This window comes from Watersipora subatra, chromosome 9 (assembly GCF_963576615.1).
Source record: "Watersipora subatra chromosome 9, tzWatSuba1.1, whole genome shotgun sequence".
Lineage (NCBI taxonomy): Eukaryota > Metazoa > Bryozoa > Gymnolaemata > Cheilostomatida > Watersiporidae > Watersipora > Watersipora subatra.
This window is the reverse complement of record NC_088716.1, coordinates 40,428,879-40,443,786: the sequence shown is the minus strand read 5'-3', so window position 1 is coordinate 40,443,786 and position 14,908 is coordinate 40,428,879.

Here is a 14,908-nt window from a genome sequence, read left to right as displayed (position 1 = left end):
TAGATTGGAATCTGTTTATTTATCTGGCGTAGTCATTACAGTTTGGTTATCGTCTTGTCACGTGATGTTTTCATGTGAATTGAAAAGCCAATAAAAAGCTCAATATGAAACTTATCGTAGCACTAGTTTATGACAAACGCTTCGGGTTTCACCGAATACCCCGTATCAAATATAGATGTTCGCTACTTTACAGTTTTGTTTTGGCATTATTCAATCGTCAAGTCGTAATCTGATCACGTGATCCAATACTTTGAAAATAATTTTTTCAGCACTTTTCGATTATCACAGGTGACCAACAGGCTCGTCATAATTATTAGACAATGATATGTACTCCTTCGAGCTAAGGTTAAAAAGTTTAACGATTTTTTACGGTAAGTTATAAGATATCAGAGCTAAAAGTGACAGCATTACAATGACGATAAAACAGACATGTAAGAACAATAGACATGGTTTTATTGAATGTGTGAAGTATATTTGTGAAAATATTTTGACGAATGAGGTTGCATGAAAGTGTAAACAGAAACCATCCTGTAACAACTACAGCCCGTTTGAGCCGTTTTGGAAAGCGAATCCAAACTACGGCAGTCTCGTGTGGCTTCGATTAACAGTTCGTTTTTTAGCTTTTAAGAGCTTGTAATCACATTCCCATATATTTCACACCTAAAACACAACAGAGTAAGACATGGTGAATCTTATGATACCAAATAACTGTAATGTGAATTTTGTTGTAAGTCAACCTTTAACTTGCTTTTGCATATTGTACAAATAACTTGGTATTTTCCTTTCGTGACTGACTTCTTCATGAACTCCCAGACCACCGACATGTTGATTATTTCTTGCGGAAAAACGTTGTGAAACCTATAGTCCAAAGACTATTGTCGCAGACATAAAAATATAGTCTTGACTCACCTTGTTTTATTTCGCCTGGTCCTTCCGCTCTAGGACTATATGCGACTCAATTTCAATCGCAAGTAAAAAGCGATATACAACCACTGTTGTTTAGCCATAAACCAACCTGTGTCTTTTTATAGGAAGACCCAAGGGTCAGGTGGCTTGACCCGAGCACCTATGACCCGGTGGGTCAAGATCAGACGAGCTACCCGTGCAAACTCTATTCTTAGCTTCATAATACGCCCTAATTGAAATATATTTCTTTGCTATCTCACGAGCTAGGCTACTAGCTTGATGATTACACATAAACAATAGCATGATGTTAAATCTCAGCAACTTTTCCATGGTGGCAATTAGTCTTTGGAAAGTCTTTCACCAATCCAGCACTACTAAGCAACACTCTCAGTCGCTTTCTCACTGGTTGAAAACTTCAATCACCGCAGGCGAAGACAAAGTCAAGCCACCACGATTCTTAGCTGTGATTAGGGAATTTGTTGCTTGGTTTACATCATAGTTAGTAACATCCATGATGCTAGTGAAACAATCATTACATTTCAGCTTTGGTGACCTAGCCAGCTACATAGCCAGCTGTAAAATAATAATTCTGTCTCATTTTTGACTTGAGACATACTTGCATACTCATCATATTTAGTCATGTTTAGTTCAGCAATATTTTAGTCTATTTACCTAGCCAGGGTCTAGCTCTTTGAGTGGGTGGGCTATTTGCCCCGCCTCTCCTTTCCCCCTTCTCTCTTTTCCCCTTCTCACTTCTTCTTTGGAGAAAGGAAAAAGAGAGAATGGGGATAGGAGAGGGTGGCAAATAAAGCCCTGATGGCTCACGATTTGTGTGCAACAATTCATAGCTTTTTTAGTTTTAATCTATGGTGGTTATCAGATATTATCACATAATTGCTTTAGTTTAATGGATTATGTATCCAAGAAGGTTTTTATGTGAAAATAAATGGGATTTTGTCAACTTCTCCTGATGAGCTCCATTGTTAATAAGAGTGCAGTCAAGCATGAGGTACAAAACAATGACGTTACGTCGTATTTATGTCTGACAAGGCAACCGATGGGAATAGCTATTATTGGCCAATCTAGGTACATATATATATCTATGGTTAAAACCTTCCTATGCCAAGGTCTTCTTATGTACAAGCAAAGACTATAAGCGTGCTTTGTACTTCACTTAATTCAGTCTACAGAAAAAAACTTGATATTTTAATGCTTTAGGTACATGTAATTCAGTTATTATGGCATTAAAACAAATCCGATATATAAAACCATGGACAAAAACCAAAATAATAACAACAATAGTAACTAAAGTAATAAACAACAAAAAGGGGGCTTTTATTGCCACTTTGTGTTAAAGTTAAAAAAAACCTAGAATTGAAATGCAGCTTCAGCAATATAAACAATAGCTGGTATTAAGATAGACGTAACTGATAGAAACACAGAGTTAATTTAGTTTAGACAAGTCAAATTTTGTAAATTTGCGTAACTTATTTTTGCTTTTATATTTGATATTGTTATCAATTTTATCTTTAATTAATACAGCCATTCTTTACTCTTCACTTGTTTCTTACTTTTTTTGTATTTCTCCCAGTTCTTTGCTCTCATCTGCTCTTAGACTGTTTTAAAAGTTTTTAAAGCATTGGTTTACGTTTTTCTAATATTTGTAAGTTTTATTCTTGTACTCATTTGCTACGGCAAGCCACTTTAGTGAAACGTGAGATTGTTCGTGGAGTGTGCGAAGCCACTTTAAAAGCCGCTCAATGCATTTTTAAAAGAGTGATATCGCCTTATTTGTACTAGGAGTAAACCTACAATTTCTTTTTTTATGAAAAAATAAGAAAACTGAATTTTATCTGACCATTTATTATGCTCATTACACAACTGAAAATAGAAAAAAATAAAATTGTTTGATTCGGTTGTTTTTAACAAGATGGATGCTGATCGTGAAAAAAGTATTTTTCGACTTTGTGAAGAAGATGCTGCAAATATCTTATCCCATTGGGACTTAACCCTTTCACGGGCGAATTTTCAAAATTAAATCGCCCCCATGGGCGAATTAATTTTCCAAAAAATCAATTTTCTTTAAAATGTTCATACACTTTTTTGTGTGTTACTATGTGCATATATCTATGTTTAAAGGTGCATATGTATACATGTATATGTTCATAGGCATATATATTTATATTATAAACAAATAAAAATGTATAACATAAAATATATGCTTTTCATAATAATTGTCTATTTACAAATGATATTTTCGAAAGCATTCTCCTTTACAAAGGCCCACATCACAGTCTTTGCACCATGTACTTATTCGTGTAACAAAGAGCTCTCATAAATATGTGCTTCCTAGATTGACAGGCTCAAAAGACTTTTCAAAATACTCTACTGGTTGAGCATCTACTGGAGTAAATACTGGGCCTGTCACTGCTATAAACTGCTGAATTGTATGAGATTTATCTCTGTTCATGTTGGTTATATTCTTCCAGGCACTGGCATCACTCCTACTCACATCCTCATCATTACTGCTACCAGCCTTTTCATCACTGTCACTTCCAGATGTAAAGTCATTCCAATCACAATTCGAACCTGAATCACTGTCATCTCTTGCTACTAAATCTAAAAAGTCACTGTCTGCTCTGAATCTCTTAGTAAATTTGGTACTAGTACTTGCTTTATAAGAATAATTTCGGGAGGTTTTTTTAGAAGTCCCTATGGCGGTAAACTAAATTCGAACTCTCAAAAAATTCGGTAAATAAAAGCTAAAACCGAACCAAGAAAAATAAAAGTTGATAAATTATTTAGAACAATTTTCTAATTGTTTTCGAAAGTTTATTTATTCATCACTGCTAAAAACGATCGTTTTTTTCAACCTCAAAGTCAATTTTTGAGGCTAACCAAAACTACTATATTGTAGCTTGCTATTGGTAAAAAAGTAAACAAAAACGGCATTTAGCTAACCAGAAACTGCAATAGTAAAATACGTTACCGAAATGACAAAAACGTTGCACTGCAAAAGCATCGCCCTGCCCGCGAAAGGGTTAATTTGTTGGTAAAAGCAGCAGTAATTTTGATCATTCAGATGGTGACTTTGGTTTTGTTGCAGATTTGTTGAGAGAAATATTTCATGGTCAATTGCTGATTTTTTATCTTGAAGTTAAAAAAATGTACCAATAATGTTATTACTATTTACACTCGTTAAACTAGTACATCTTGCAAAAAAAAACTCACTGATCATTTTTATTTTGAGGTGATTTGACTGATAACTAAAATTATGTTCCAGCTAACAAAAAATTATGCAAGGAAACAGTTAACTCTTTCTTTGCATAATTTAAATTAATATAAAAGGTAATTATAAAACAGAACTTCATTCTTAATTTCTTATGTTTGTGGGCTGCAGCAATAGTCTATCAAAAACTACAATTTGAAAAATAAAAAAGAAAGAAATGAACCTTTCTTTAGTGTTATTAAAGCAAAGTAGAACCAAACAGAAATTTTAGACCAGGCATATTAAAAGTTACTTCGTCTGTTGAAACACTATTAGCAGAAATTTCAAGTGGCAAGCTGAAATGTTTCAATGTACGAGTAATTAAAAAATTGCTAGTAATTCTGTAGTTAATGTCAACTAGCCAGTAAACAATGGTAGGGCTATGTTATATCACTATTGTGAAAAAAATTCTCCATTGGTCAAACATTTTTTTGGGCTTTGTTGTTGCAAATTTATCCATTTTTTTCTACATCTTTGTCGTCTCAAATAATTTTAACAACCAAATAAAGTTTTTATTTTATTTCCTGTAATAATTAATGACGGGAAAAAAGGAAATCAGTGAAAGTGTCTATTTACTTACAAGTAAAACATCCACAGTCTTCTATGACAATATCATCTATGGCAAAGACTTGTGATTGACCTTCACCCATGATGGCAATAAACAGCAGCTGTGTATAAAATCAATATAGCATAACTATATTCGAAACACTCGATGCAAAAACTACATTAAATTCAATGTATAAATTTTTATTCACAAGCCATCATAGATATATGTATATTTGCGTATTTGTATACATAGTTTTGTATACATATATATATGTATATATATATATATATAAATTGGAAAATTAAATAGTTCACTTATCTTTCAGCTACTGTCAGTTTTCTGCTGGCGCATTCTTCAGGCTGTAAGCTTCAACAAGAATTCACAAGCTTCAGGCTTGTGAATTCACTTCACAAGCTTCAGGCTGTTGAAGCTTACAGTCTGAAAAAAGCGCCAGCAGGAAACTGACAGTAGCTGAAAGATAAGTAAACTATTTAATTTTCCAATTTATATATATATATAAATATATATATATAAATATATATATATATAAATATATATATATAAATATATATATATAAATATATATATATAAATATATATATATATATATATATAAATATATATATATAAATATATATATAAATATATATATATAAATATATATATATAAATATATATATATATATATAAATATATATATAAATATATATATATAAATATATATATATATATATATATATTTCCGAATACAAGAAACGCCTTCGGCAGGTCTTACGGAGCCAGCTCAATGCCAAGAACCAAATCATGGCAATAAATACCTACGCACTGCCAGTAATAAGATATCCAGCAGGCATAATAAAGTGGACTGAGGAAGCCATCAAAGAAACAGATATAGCAACTCGTAAACTGCTGACCATGCATGGAGCTCTCCACCCAAAATCTGATACTATCAGATTGTATCTTGATAGGAAAGATGGTGGTAGGGGACTCAAAAGTGTACAGCAGACAGTGAAAGAGGAGGAGCGAAGCATCAAAGCATATGCAGCCTCCATGGCCATCTCAGATAATTTGCTAGCTGAATTTCAATCGGCTGCTCTCACAACGGACCTATGCCCTGATGATGAGGAAATTGACTGGCATACGAAACCTCTTCATGGTGCTTACCACCAACAAATATCTAAGGTTGGCGATCTTCACCAGACATATATGTGGCTGAACAAAGGAAACCTAACGGCCAATACAGAGTCGCTAATTATGGCAGCCCAGGAGCAAGTGCTGCCAACAAGGCAACTCCAAACGAAAATCTATCACACTAGAGACGATCCTAGATGCAGACTGTGCAAAGATGCACCTGAGACCATCCAACACATCATCAGTGGATGCAGACAGCTAGCAGGGAACGCATACACTGAGCGGCATAATCATGTCGCAGGTATTGTGTATAGAAGTCTATGTGATGAGTATGGCTTTGATAAACCACAACACTGGTGGGAAGCTCCTGGTAAGGTCAATGAAAATGACCGCGTTAAGATCCTCTGGGACTTCTACATCCAAACTGACAAGCATGTCCTAGCAAACCAACCAGATATAGTGGTGGTAGACAAGGAGAACAAGAGGGCTACTATAATAGATATAGCAGTACCCAATGACTACAATATAGCCAGCAAAGAAAAAGAAAAGGTAGAAAAATATCTCCCTCTTGGAGAAGAAATTGAAAAATGCTGGAATGTAAGAACAACCGTAATCCCAGTAGTGATTGGGGCACTGGGCGCAATAACACCGGCGCATAAAATGTGGCTTGCCCAAATACCAACAACAATCAACTCAGGTGAGTTGCAGAAAAGTGCGCTATTGGGAACAGCTAAGATCTTGAGACGAGTGCTCAAACTCCCAGGTCTCTGGTAGGAGACCCGAGTTAGAGCAGAATTTACCACCCATACGGGGTATCCGGGGTGAGAAAACAATTTTTTTTATATATATGCTAAGATCTTAAGGCGAGTGCTCAAACTTCCAGGTCTTTGGTAGGAGACCCGAGTCAGAGTAGAAACTACCACCCATATGGGTTAACCGGGGTGAGACAACAATTATATATATATATGTATATATATATATATATAAATTGTTTCCTCACCCCGGATACCCCGTATGGGTGGTAAATTCTGCTTTAACTGGGTCTCCTACCAGAGACCTGGGAGTTAGAGCACTCGCCTCAAGATCTTAGCTGTTCCCAATAGCGCACTTTTCTGCAACTCACCTGAGTTGATTGTTGTTGGTATTTGGGCAAGCCACATTTTATGCGCCGGTGTTATTACGCCCAGTGCCCCAATGACTACTGGGATTACAGTTGTTCTTACATTCCAGCATTTTTCAATCTCTTCTCCAAGAGGGAGATATTTCTCTACCTTTTCTTTTTCTTTGCTGGCTATATTGTAGTCATTGGGTACTGCTATATCTATTATAGTAGCCCTCTTGTTCTCCTTGTCTACCACCACTATATCTGGTTGGTTTGCTAGGACATGCTTGTCAGTTCGGATGTAGAAGTCCCAGAGGATCTTAGCGCGGTCATTTTCCTTGACCTTACCAAAAGCTTCCCACCAGTGTTGTGGTTTATTAAGGCCACACTCGTCACATAGACTTCTATACACAACACCTGCGACATGATTATGCCGCTCAGTGTATTCGTTTCCTGTTAGCTGCTTGCATCCAATATATATATATATATATATATATATATATATATATATATATATATATATATATATATATATATATATATATATATATATATATATATATATATATATATATATATATATATATATATATATATATATATATATATATATATATATATATTAGCCTTGGTGCAAAGCGCACCACTTTTGTGATTTGAGCACTCCGGTGCCAGCACATTGACTTTCTTAAACTCTTTGAGGCAACCTACTTGTAGTTGTTTCATGGCAGGAAGTCAACTCTCATTGGTAATGGGATTTGTGTCTCTTGCCTGAGCTTTGAGCTGCACTGATGAGGCTTCAATAGCCGAAACAGTACTGTCTGTAGCATGAGTATTATATGCTCCCACACTTCGGTTTGGTTGAGCACTCTGTGAGAGGTGCGGCGCTATTAGCCTTTGTGCAAAGCTCATCACTTTTGTGATTTGAGCACTCTGGTGCCAGCACATTGACTTTCTTAAAGTTTTTGAGGCAACCTAGTTGTTTCATGGCAGGAAGTCAACTCTCATCGGTAATGGGATTTGTGTCCCTTGCCTGAGCTCTGAGCTGCACTGATGAGGCTCCAATAGCTTAATCAGTACTGTCTGTAGCATGAGTACATATATATATATATATATATATATATCGAATATATATATATATAAATCGAATGTATATAAATCGAATATATATATCGAATATATATTCGACATATATAGTTTATACATGTATATATCATTTTCATACTATATTATAGTTTATATATTTTCATTTATATAGATATATATATATATATATATGTACATGTATATATGTATATATATACACATATATATATTTATATATGTATACATATATATTTATATATACATATATATATATATATATATACATGTTTATATATGTTTATGTATGTACTAGCTGTACTACCCGGCGTTGCCCAAGTAATAAAAAAGTTTTTGGACAGAAAATTGATTTGTATTTATCATACATGTATAACAACATTTGCCATTCTAACTTTTAAACTACATATCATGAGAAAAGTGTTTTGCGTAATTGAAATAAATTAAAACAGAAAATAAAAACAAATGTAAAGATTTTCAAACATTGTAAAACAACTATAAATAAAAGTTTTGTACAGGACAAACAAATTAAAAAAAGGTAAAACAACTGTAAAGGTTTCTGAACTACTGTAAATCTAAAATTTCATAACTTTCAGCGATGTATATCTTTTAATAACATACAACGTTTCAGAAGCTTGTTTGAGATCCGAAACAATTTTTCTATTAGAATGAATGTAAGTAAATTTTAATCCATTCCATGGCGAGAAAACAACTTCGGTAAAGTATTTTACATTTCACACCATAAATTGTACTGTATACTGCATACTATAAAAGAAAACGGGTAAATACAGATCGTGTTTAATTTCAATAAAATCTTTTCTATTTATGGTGATGGAAAAAAAACAAAAATAAACATTTCGTATGTTCTGCTTTTAAAAAATCTTAAATATTACAGGTTAAAATAAAATGACAAAAATTGATAATGAAACAGCAAAAAAATGCAACAGATCAGTTACATCACAAATTGTAGAAAAAAGAAAATATAAACAGCAACAGCACGTTTACTTCACATTTTTGAAGGAGAATCCTCCTCCAAAACAATTTAGGGTAACTCGACCGAGGGCTTATCTCCCTAGCAAATCTCTTCGTTAAAGGAGACTTCATCCCTAATGGTTCCACCTTTTTTGTAAAGAATTTATAAAGTGTAAATTGCTTTTCCATTTGTTAACGAATTTTTTCATGCTGTTTCCGGAGCTGTTACAATTTCAATGCGCATGCTCCAGTTTGCTCCGAATATATGTTCGAGATCCAAGACAAACAAATCTCACAATCTTTGGTTGAAAACCGAGTTGCCCGAAAACCGAAGCGTCTAAAAGCCGAGGTTCCACTGTATATAATCAGTACACAAATCGCCAAATTTTAAGTTCGAGATAAATTGTTGGGGATATCGTGGGGCCGAATAAATTAGCTCTAAAGCAAAATGAAAAAGCATCGCGTTGCAAATACTTAGGTCCCAAAATATTTCTGAACAAAGGCATTGTAACTAGTTGATGCAAGGCTAGAATAATTAGCACGCGCATGGTGTATGCGGTATATAAAAACGTCCTTGGTCACTATGCCGTTCTAGCTCAGGGATGGAGTGTCCGAATAAGAAACTTGCCGATGCGTTTGTGGTAATTATCGCGAGTTAAAATCTATCAGAATGCGAAGTTTTGTTATCACGATTTTACTAGCTATAGCTGGAGGGACACACATACACACATATTCTCATACTTTGAGAATTATATATATATAAATATAGATGTATAATAAAGAAAATTCTTAGCGGTTGGTTAATCACAACAGATCTGTTTCGAGTACATTATATATATAATATATATATACAAAAAAACCAGTGCCTCGTAATTTAATTTTAATTTAATTAAAATCACTTAATACTGAGTTGCACTTTGCCTTTCTTAAAAACTGTAAGACAACCTAGTTATTTCCTTGCAGGAAGTGAACTCTCATTAGCAATGGGAGTTGTCTCCATTGCGAACTCTGAGCGGCACTGATGAGTCTTCAATAGCCGAAACAGCGTTGTCTGTAGTATGAGTACATGTATTTTATCAATAAATACCATGTATATATACATATCATTTTTAAGTTTGCTTGTCTTTTGTTGGTCTTTTGTTCCTGTGTCCAGCTATAGCAATTAAAATATAGCTGGACACAGGAAAATGAAAAATCCACATGGTACTTAGCTTGAATTCGCGAAATGCAAATCGCAAGTCGAGAAAATGGTACGTAATCACTATTCTAAACCGTTCTTATCATCCTCAACCACCTTATTTATTCTTATCACAATTGCAAAAGCTAAAGATGCGCCCTTTATTACTAATTAGCATTACGTTTGCTTTTCTTTTGAAAGTTTTTCAAAATCCATTATCTATTTTAAAAAAAATTACATTTTTTGGATTGTGCTGTTTAAACTTCAAATGTGCCATATCATTCCTTTTTTCAGTTCTTTCTAAGGTCAATCATTACATCTGTAAAAACTAAATACTTTTTACGTGGAGAGTTGTATTATCTTGAGTAGGAGTTGTCTCTACATTCTTTTTCTGTTCGGTCAAACGAAGTACCCTCGTGTGTTTCACTGCTATACTTGTGTACCAATATCGAGAGGTAACGGTATCGTTTGTCAAAATTTTGAGTACAACGAGCTTCTGCAGAGCCGGTGACCTTTGATATGTGATATACCTTTAATATACCCCGACATATAATTTTTCTTTTGTTTTCCCAGCTCGTATTAATTGTATCGGTATCAAACCATTTTTATTGTATTCATTGTTGCAAAACAGACTTTATCTAGCCATTGCTTGCTAATTATTTTACATTTAGACACTTTTACAGTTACTTTATTTTTTTCTTTTAGTTTATTTGCACAACAAATTTTTTGGTTAGGGGTTAAACTACTGAGCTCTCAGTGAAGGTTTTCAAATCAAGTCTATTATAGATGATTGCTTACAAAAATTATCTTTGATGATGTAATATATTTTGATGAACTTGATATCAAATTAAAAAAAATATTGTCTTAGGTTTAAAAAAAATCTACGATCAATTAAATTTAAGTATACAAATTCATTAAACATACTAGTCTTTGTTAACCACCATTTGTAGTGTTTTATGAGTTTTTAGAAACAGAATCAAACAATAAATTGGGCTGTTTAGAGCATTCAAGTATTTGTCAAGTTTTATGTATTGGCACAGTTTAAAACTAAATTCTTGTTAATATTTTATTACTTTTGTTGTGATGGTCAGTTTTAGTATTTTGCACTAAAAAACTATGTTCAGTTTTATTATTCTCAATTTTTTTTATGTTGTAAGTTTGCCGAAACACTTAAAATTTTGTAGTGCGTTTTTAATGGGAGCTGAAAAAACTTAGACTGCGCATAGCCAAAGGTAAGCCTGGCGTAAAAAAACAGTAATTATGATTGGCTTGAAAATACACTACAGAACCTTACAAAGTATGTGAACAAAACCGTGTAAAAATGGTACTCTTAGCCTAGCCCATATCAGTGCACTATATGCAGACACAGTGTGAACTCCCATACTGCGTTACTACTACATAACAAATACACTTCTGTTTATTCTAGACATGCCCTCAGCATTTTGCAAAAGGTTAGCAACAGTTTGAATATTTAAGGGGGTAAAGCAATTATGTATACAATAGAAATAACGAACTCTAGCAGGATGAGGAGTATAGAATGTTCTGTTGCTGTAGTCAACACGAGTCCAGACTTTGCTCTTTGCCCTTCTGTCTTCCCAAAGTGGTTTATTAAAACCTTCTTGAACTAGGAAGAAGCGGTACAAGCGTTTAGTCAAGGAAAAATAATACCAAAAATCTATGTTGTAACATCCACATTTTGGCCAGAACTCAGAGGTGGCTAGAACACTCCTCCATTGAGTCTGCAACAAAGATGAGTACCCAAGGCTTAAATACAGACTTTACTCACACTAATGCCGTAAAACCTCTAATTGAATGCCACCTCTATTTAAACGCCACTTCCATTTGACCGCCACTTTGACAATCTTTGACCTTTATGAACCCATAAAATCAAGTGATCAGTGAAAGTTTCCACAAAACCGTATTAATAACTATTAATAACGAATAATTTACATCAATAATAATCAATTCTCTTGTTGTCCAACTCCAAAGCCTTTAACTTTTTTCCTTTAAAACTTTGTAAGCAACACCATAGAAACAATTAACTAATTGTCTCAGGCTAATAGTAGTTCCTTGTTTAATGCAATCCTGTTACTTCGAAGTACATGTATATAAAAAGCGCTTTACATTTAAGATGATAGATAAATGCTAGTCCTAGGGCAAAGGTTACGTTTAGCGAGCAAATCTTTTACGCGTTGCATATGTGCTAAATGCAACCTGTGAAAGTTTTGCTCTGCCAAAAATTGTTTGGACACTAATATCGACTAGTTCAGCAGTGCATAAGAAAAGTTGAGGTCAGAAGACGTTGTGGTAAATATTAGACAACTAGGAGATGTTTGTTCCATCTAAAGCAACAAGCAGAACGCAGTTATCCGAGCAAACGTGCTAGTATTTTTGTTTAAAAAAAGTAAATTTTTGTTTTTGCATGTATTATAAGTATGGATTGTTTATTTCCCTTATTCATGAATATGTATTTGTAGCATTTGATAGATTATTTTTATATAACTCATAAATTTGCAGATTTATAGAATATTATTTGATAGTATCATTGAGGTAATTTGATCTTAGAATTGATCGACGCTTGGAACTCCTCGTCTACTGCACAGTGCTGTACTGTACTGTCTTTTTTGCGATCTTGATAAATTAGCTGTGCTACCCGGCGTTGCCCGGGCAATAACAAAGTCTTTAGACAGAAAATTGATTTGTATTTAACATTTAATAGCGTTTGCCATTCTAACTTTCCAACTGCATATCATGTGAAAAATCTTTTGTGTAGTTGAAATAAATTAAGAGAGAAAATAAAAGCAACTGTAAAGGTTTCCAAACTTTGTCAAACAACTGTAAACTTCAAATTTCGTATCTTGAGAAAAAGGTTTTGTGCAGAACAACTAAATAAAAAATAATTAAAACAGCTGTAAAAGTTTTCAAAAAACTTTAAGTTTAAAATTTCAACTTGAAAGAAGTGTTTCATCGAAATAAATTAGAAAGAAAATAAAAATGTACAGGTGTTTAAGTGTAAATGTGAAATCATTAGAAAGTAATGGCTAAATGTAGTCTATTTCGCTACGATTACAATAAAAGATTATTCGGCATACAATTATATGATTTCAGTTTGTATCAGTGTTGGTATGCAAAAATTGGCATGCAAAAATATCAAAGGCTATAGATGTACATAGGGCAATATAGAAACCTGTAATCATTATCTGATGCAATCACCTCCTGATAAAAATCATCATCAGTACAAACATACTATGGTAACATTGGTAACTAAAGATACATACAATGACTTTAGTGCATTTTGCGGTTATGATCTGCAAGATAGAACATCACAATGTATTACGCGGAAAGTTCTTACCTTCGAGACAAAGGTGCAACCTAAACGCTGAATTTAACCTAGATGAATTTAATTTACTAAACAGGAAGTTTTGACATGTATTTTAGTAAACTTCAAACTTTTAACCGAAATTTTAGCATTTTCGTTAGCGAATCGTGTTTATTATAACGGATATCAGATATACTGGATAACGTATACGAATACGTTATACGTATGCGTATATGGATGTATCTTTTAATAAGGTATATAATAATCGGAACAATAATAGCCAAATTTCAAGTTCGAGATAAATTATTGATTACGTTGGTCCGAACAAATTTGGCTTAACGAAAAAAGACGAAGAAGCATAGTGTTACATATTCTTGGGTCACAAAATATTTCAACATAATTGTCCGCACAAGAAGAAATGGTCTTGACCACAGATATAGTAATTAAACCTTACGAAAAACACTTCTTAACAGGGCATCGTAACGCGTGGCCGCATTGGTAAAATAATCAGCATGCGTTATAGCTATATTTATAGCTGGACGCACCTACACACCAGCACTGAAAAAAATGTACATGTATATGTAGATATAGATACAGAAATAAAATAAAAATATGTTTTCAAATTTAGAATGAAATAAAAATTGAAATCTCCTACAAACTGCGAAGCAGGACACAGGCTGTAATATCATAACAGGCTAATTTCAAGCAATAGATATCAGGTAGAGATAATTCTCGGTCTGCTGCATATTTATTAAAAGTTCTTTGACCAGTTGGAGGTAAGTTAGCAGATTTATTGCATCCAACAAGTTTAATATTGCTTCACCGGAAAAAGAGGACAAAATATAAGCAACATTCGCTTTGCCTGTAAAAGGGCTAAATTTGTCTTCCCAAAATTCTGACTAGCCATTTGAAAAATACAGCGCCAGTCTCTATTTGAACGCCACCTCCAATTGACCGCCACTATAGAGGAAGGGTTAAAAGATAGAGCATCATGGGATTCAATTAGAAGTTTTATGGTACGTTGGGATTAAATGGTAGAGAATAGTAGTTGTAAACTACAATGGATGTAGCTCACAAGAGCTGTAAGATAGTTGGTTATCTCTGAAACACTATGTATTCCAAATGACTTTGGAAGGAATTTTATGATTTAAAGTTTTTTACTATAAAAACTGCTGGCTTCAACCAATTTAACTTAGTACGCAAAGTTAATGAGCTAACTCACAAAAAAAGCAATACTGCAGTTTCATATTGAGCACAATACTGCCTACAGAAAGCTGAATCTAAAGTGAGCAAAAGAACCATAAAAAATTAGAATTGGGGTGAATGAAACAAGCTCAAACAAGAACACATTTAAAACTTTATAAACCATAAGCTCCAGAGACAAA